Here is a 7,148-nt window from a genome sequence, read left to right as displayed (position 1 = left end):
GAGAAAACATTGTTTGACTTCCGCTTTACTTTTTGGAGTAATCATAAGAAGGCTATCAAACATTTCTTTCTGCCCGGTTGTCTCAAAGGTTTTCTTCGGGGAGTCTCCCCTGTTAGGAAAGGTTCTAGATTGTTTGCAGTTGAAACCATTCCATATCTTACAACTGGCACCATAGACTGAGCTCTCTGTAAACTCATATCCAAACAATGCTTGAGAAAACATTGTTTGACTTCCGCTTTACTTTTTGGAGTAATCATAAGAAGGCTATCAAACATTTCTTTCTGCCCGGTTGTCTCAAAGGTTTTCTTCGGGTATGCGACCCAAGGAATCAGAGCAACCCCATTGAAAGGTGAGCAATTGGAAATGCAAGATCTAACCAGGGCTGCCTACAGTTTTTCCCTGATCTTAACCCACATCAAAAGTGGGGCAACACCCAGTTGATCCGCCAAGAAGGGGAGGCCTAATTCCTCATGACAAATCAGACTGGTGGTCCCTGAGGGAACCACGAGTAGCTGCTATATGAAGCGTTTTTTTTACCCGTTGGAACATTGTTGTGTTTGTGTACCCCACAAATCCGCTTCAAAAAGCTCTGAAGAAATACATTTACTTTTATACAGATTGATAATTTCTCTAATTAATCAATCATAGCATTTGTAAAGCGCACTACATACCTGTGAGGGACTCAAGGCACTGGGGGTGGGGGGTGGGCGGCGCTGCTACTGCTCGTAGAGCCAGGACTTGAGGAATCTTCTGAAGGTCAGCAGGTCTTGGGTCTGCCGTAGGTGGAAGGGGAGTGTGTTCCAGGTCTTGGCGGCAAGGTGGGCGAACGATCTGCCGCCGGAGGTTGCTCTTCGGATGCGGGTGACTGTGGCGAGGGCGAGGTCTGCGATCTTGCTAGAAGGTGGACAGCGAGTCGCACAGGTCTTGCGAAGGTGGGATGTCGTTGGTGTTGGAGCCGGGGTAGGAGAGTTCCTTCACGATGTTGAAGAGCTCTTTGCTGTTGTGTGCGTTGTTGTCTAAGCAGACTTTGAAGGAGGTCCTTTTGGCGGATCTGATGAGGTGGTGGTGTCTGCGGCTGGCGTTCTTGTTGGCTGTGTAGCTTTCCGGTGTTCGTTCACAGATCCAGTTTTTTTCAAGTTTTCGGCAGGTTCGCTTGGAGGCCTAGAGGTCTTCGGTGAACCAGCTGGATTTCTTGCTGGTGTGGGTGTTGGAGGGCTTCTTGAGCGGGGCGAGGGTGTTGGTGCAGTCGTTGATCCACGATCCAGCAGCCCCTCCCCATGCGCCTTGAGACCCTCACGGGTATGCAGTGCGCTTTATAAATGCTATGATTGATTAATTGATTGGGGTACGCCGCAGATGATCTCGGTGGCTTTGGAGCAGAAGGGGGAGGCGGACGCTCTGTGTTCTGCCGGAGAGGAAGGAGGTGGTCCAGTCCAGGGCCTTCTCTTGGATCCCGGCGTCGTATAGGCGCTTGCTTAGTGTGTGGTGGGTCTAATGGGTTTCTGACCCAGCCTATGAGAAAATCCCCAAATTATCTCTATATTCCTAATAAATTGCTGTGCCTTTGCAATTAAAAACGATTTCCTTTTAAAAGAAGAACTAAACAAAAATCCTTAGATAATTACAATCTTTTACCTTTACAGAGCTGTTTTCTCCATGTCAAAAGATTTTGATCTCGTGCCAGCGGGACCGCATTATGATTTGGAATGATTGACCTTTAAATCCAGTTCTTCCATATATGAGGAATAAGAGTCCAATAAAACCTGTAGGCAGTTTGCTGTACAGGCAAACCAGTATCATCTGCATACTGCGAAATTGGGACAGATTGCCTACCTATGCGACGAGTGTCCTTTCCTATCTCGGAAAGAGATTTTGAAATTCTGTTTACGTAGAGGAGAAATAGAAAAGGAGCTAAGATACACCGCATGGTAGTTTCATCCTGTAAACCATAACGAACCCTCACTGTTACATCCATGTGAAGATGTTTAATTAGGGTGAGGAGTTCCATCTCCACCCACCACTGTTTCCATCGGAGCCCAGAGTTTTGAATCATTTACCAGGTCAAAAGCGCTAGATAAAATCAATAAACGCCAGATAGAGGGTTCCTGTCTTGGCCATTACATATTTCCCTGCTATCATATAAAAATGTAGATGCTGGTCTATAGACCCAATACTTGGTCTGAAGCCGAATTGCACATTTGACAGAATCTTATTTTCTACGGGCCATGATTCAAGGCGTGACAGAAGCACTCGACTGAAGATCTTCGTGCTTGAACCTATCAGGGCAATAGGTGAGTAGAATCATGGTTAATGCTGATCCCCTTTTTAAAAAATATATAAATTGGTATAATTGTAGCTTTCCCCCAGAAATTAGGAATTGGACCAGTCACAATGATCCTAAACACATTAATTAGCAGGCAAGCTCTTAGGTCAATGTTAGATTTAAAGATGTCTGCAAGGACAACATCAGGGCCTGGCGCTTTCCCAAATGCACAATTATCAATGGCGCTAACTACTTTGTTGATTTCAATTAGGAATGACGGGGCCTGGGCATCAGTATCAGGCAAATTGATGTCATGTACTAAATGGGTGGTGATGATTGGCTAGACCCCGATTGAAATATTTCTGCGAAATGAGCCACCCATAAATCTGCTGGAATCAATACTTTTTGATCTGTAAAATTCGGGTGATTCACGATATCCCCAAATGAAGTATTGTCTCTCAACCTGGCAGCTGTAGAAAGATCCTCCCATGCTTTGACCTGGATCTTTTTTCTCTCCTCAACGATGCATTTATATGATCTTCTTGCTGCTCTAGCATCATCTAGAGACTGTGGGTGATTTTTTAGTGTTGCTTTTAGCTGCTCATGTGCCAATGTACAAGTTGAATCGAGCCACCAATGTGGTGGCCTTTCGTTCGAGAGTTTTGTTGAAGTCAGTTTATCCGAGATAGATCTATATATAATATCAAAACCCTCTAGAATAGAGTGATCTGCTACATTATCCACAGGCAATTTAGAGCTGTAGCCAAATTCTGTGACACAATCTGGGTCCTTTTCATTTTAGTGCCCAAGCCCATTTTCTGTTCCAGTCCGACCCTGCTGGGCAACCCGTAGAGGTCTCTCTATGTAGCTCTATCCTAACCTGCATTTTGCACAGCTATCCCAGTACGTAAATATCCACTAGTCTCTTACAAGGCATCTCTAGCCTCACATGCATTGTGAATTACTATCCTAAACAGGAGATATCTACTGAGCTCTCACAATGCATCTCTTTTCCTATTTACATGTTGCACTGCTATCTGAGTTATGGCCAGCACCACGCACCGATATCCCAACCCGGATCCATCTACAGGGTTTCCATATTGCATCTTTTTCCTGAGCTGCACCCTCCACTGCTGAGACATCAACCATTCTCCAACGATGCAGCTCAATACCGAAATGCATCATACACTAGTATCCAAGCATCGAGACGTACCCAGAAAAGCATGTCTATCCTGTCCGCATCGGCGTACTGCTATCCCAGTACTCATAGATCCATGAAGATCTCACAAGACTCCTCTATTCTAACCTTCACTGTTATCCCAGTACTGACACACTCAGAGCACTCACAATACCCCCCGATTTGGCTTGGGCCTCACATGGATATCTCAATGCAGACATCTCTCATAATGTAGTTCTGTTCAGACCTGCACCATGTGAACCTACTGCATCACAGGAAGTGAAATGGTGCTCTTAAAATGCACCTCTATTTCAAGCTTCATTTTGAATACCTGTAGTAGCAATCAATCAAGGGCATTGTAAGCGTGCTACCTACCTGTGAGGGTGTCCAGGCGCTGGGGGCGAAGCAGTTCCATTCACTCCAAAATCCAGGTCTTCAGAGCCTTCCTGAAGGTGTTCAGAAAGGGGGTGCGTCTGGTGTGGGTCGGGTGCTCGTTCCAGGTCTTGGCCGCGATGTAGGTGAAGGATTTTCCCCCTGCTCTGTTGATGCGTGGGGTTTCCCTGGTGGCACTCCACCCGCATTGTTTGCTGCTCCAGGTGATGGGTTGGGTCTCTTTTTTCCTCCAGTGTGCATCGAGGTTAGGCCAGGCCTCAGGACACCAAATCGTGCTCTTTAGTGCACACAGCTTCCCGCAGGGCGGAACTTTCATTCGAGCCTGCATTGTTTGCTGTGCTAGGTACTGGGTTGGGACTTCATCCTCCAGTGTGCATTGAGTCTAAACGGGGCCTCAGGACACCAAATGGCACTCATTAGCATACACAGCATCCTGCAGCGCAGGTATTACATTCAAACGGTTCCCTGCCTGCAATTCGCCCGCATTGTTTGCCACTCTAGGTGCGGGTGTGGGACTTCGTACATTGAGACCAGGTGGGGCCTTGGGACACCAAATTGAGCTCTTTAGTGTATACATCTTCCTGCATCATGGGTCTTTCATTCAAGCAGTTTCCTGTCTGCCCTTTGCCTGCACTGATTACCACTCCAGGCTCTGGGATGGGACTTCGTCCCCCCGTGTGCATTGAGGCGAGGCAGGGCCTCATTGCACCAAATCGCGCTCTTTAGTGCATAGATCTTCCCGCAGCGTGTCTTTCATTCAAGCGGTTCCCTGCCTGAACTCTGCCCGCATTGTTTGCCTAAGGACACCAAATCACGCTCTATACCGCACACATCTTCCCGCAGCACGTGACGCGCCCAGTTTCAAACTCAATGCTATCTAGTGGGCCACAAGCAGCAAAGGTGTCGGTCAATTCCTTTAGTAGGAGGGACAATCATTCCTTAACAAGGGTAAGAAGTGATCTAATGGAGAATGATTGCAGTCCTCAAAGAAATTTAAATGGGAGAGCTGGGGCTTTGGGTCAAGTTATAAGACCCCATTGTCTGTCAAGTAGTAGCCCTGGTCGTCTGCAGGAGCCCTCGAAGCTCCCAACTTCAGAACTACCGCCCAAGCAACCCTTTTTGTGACGTGTTGATTGGTGTTCCCCCTCTGGGGCAAGTTATGAGGGAGGACCACGACCAACTGATGATCAAAGTGGTGCATTGGGTAAATGGCAGGTTGGGGGGCCCAGGGCTGCCGTAAAGCCAATTAAATCATGTTCGGAGAGTATCATGGGTAGGCAACACCCCAAAATTGGACAATAATGGTTGGATTGTTGTTAATTGTAAAGATAAAGGGGTGACAAAAGATATTCTGTCTAGGCTCAGGCTTCCTGGGCTATCTCCCAAGTCTATTGAAGCACTTCTGCTGGGTTCTTCTAGATGCCTTTGGGCAAAATGGTGCCAGCCTCTATGATCCCCACTCATCTTGTGACTATCTCCAATAGATCTATGCCTTTCTTGCAGCTGTACCAACTGGATTGACTTCCTTCTCAAGCTTCCACCCCTAGTCAACGTTCTTCTTCTAATGCTGGCCCTAGGGAGGAAAAACCCCGCGTTGCCCTAACAAATGAATGCTGGAGTCTTATTTTTTGGAACGTTGCAGGCGCACACTCAAAGACTCAAAACCCCAACTGGATAGACTTTGTAAGCTCAGCGGACAGGGTCTGTTGTCAGCAAACCTGGATGACTGAGGACTTTTACATTGATGGGTATCATGGCTTCTTTGAGCCTATCCTTGCCTTACCAGTGGAAAGGGATATGGGTGGCCTAGCAACTTTTATATCATTGAAATCCCAGTGGCTAAAGCCACTAAAGTTTGGTATTCCTCCTTTTTCCTGGTATCTCTGCTAGCCTTCTGTATTGAGAATGACATATTGTTGGTAAATTTCTATTATAATAAATCAATTCAGCATTTTACTGTCACCATAGACTAATTTGATTATTTTCTGGATTCTATTATACGAGAGCCAAATGTAGGACAGTTTTAATTTGGGTGGGTGATTTTAATATCACACTATGTTGTCATAGTTGGAAAAGGGTATGTGGCTTTACAAACAAGGAAAATTGTATCCACTTCAAGCACATACCATATGCTCTAAACACTCCTATTTTGAAGCACAATCTTATCTTGCCAAGCTATATGGTTGGTAATGAGAAAAGTAAACACCCAACTTTCACGGGGAGTATCTGAGGGAGCACCCTGGGTCATTATATGGTGCTCACTTGTGCAAGTGTAGCACCCTGCACTAACCCGGGCAAACTATGGTGATTTGAGGGGTTTAGATAACCACAGACAGCTCTCTAAGTGGTAGCTGTGGAGAGCAGCCTTCAGGCTTAATCTAAGAGGAGTGCAAAGCAGCTCAGTTTACCAGTAGCTAATATTTTAGCATAGGCTAAATCAAAAAGAACCACAGTGTACTTATAAAAATAGATATTTATTACAATCACTCACTAACCCATTACAATATCTCCACCCGGAGATATATTCACAATGCACACAATACTTTGGACATAGAACAGCAAGTAGCACCAATACACAGTGGCCCCCAGGGGGAGACCAGACCATATATCACAATAGTGGGATATGAACCACGACCAGAGTCGATACTGGAACCGGGAGATAGAGTCAGGGACCCAAGGAACCACCGCAGGTGAGAGTCTAGGACCCCCACGACGGTTGTGTGCAAAGAGGATACACGACAGTGTACTCAATACTACTCAATGGATACGTCACGGTTGCAGTCTTACCACTGGAGGATAAAAAGAGTTGCTTGGAATCCACACGTGAGTTCGAGTCGAAGAGTACTTGAAAGCATAGGGGACAGAGTCTATGCCACCCAGGGGTGACCAGGAGGCATGGAAGACGAATGCCACTTGAGTTCAAGGATTTAGCTGAAAAAGGTGATGAGGAGCTTCCAGCACTGTTGCACCGAGTTGGTAGCTCTGTCCGAACTACCATGACATTGAAGACAGAGTCAGTCCGTTCCAACCAACCGTGTCAGTACCGATCAGATATAGCGAGGACAGAATCGTTGACAGAACCTTTCGAAGCGTCCGACTCGGTTGGCACAAGTCGGTCGGAACAACCAATGCGGTTTCCGTGCGGTGAAGAAATGTAGCAAAGCGTTGCCCAGGGGTTTGGTTGTAGAGACTCCGACAAGGGATACTGGCCTCAATATAATGAGAGGACAGCTCAGGCCTCAAGGGAGAACAGAACCACCACTGTGTTGCTGAGCCCTGTGGAGTCAGTGGGAGTCAGGGATCGGGAAACTGGTC

Source organism: Lissotriton helveticus, chromosome 4_1 (genome assembly GCF_964261635.1).
Source record: "Lissotriton helveticus chromosome 4_1, aLisHel1.1, whole genome shotgun sequence".
NCBI lineage: Eukaryota > Metazoa > Chordata > Amphibia > Caudata > Salamandridae > Lissotriton > Lissotriton helveticus.
Note: the sequence above shows the minus strand (reverse complement) of the source record.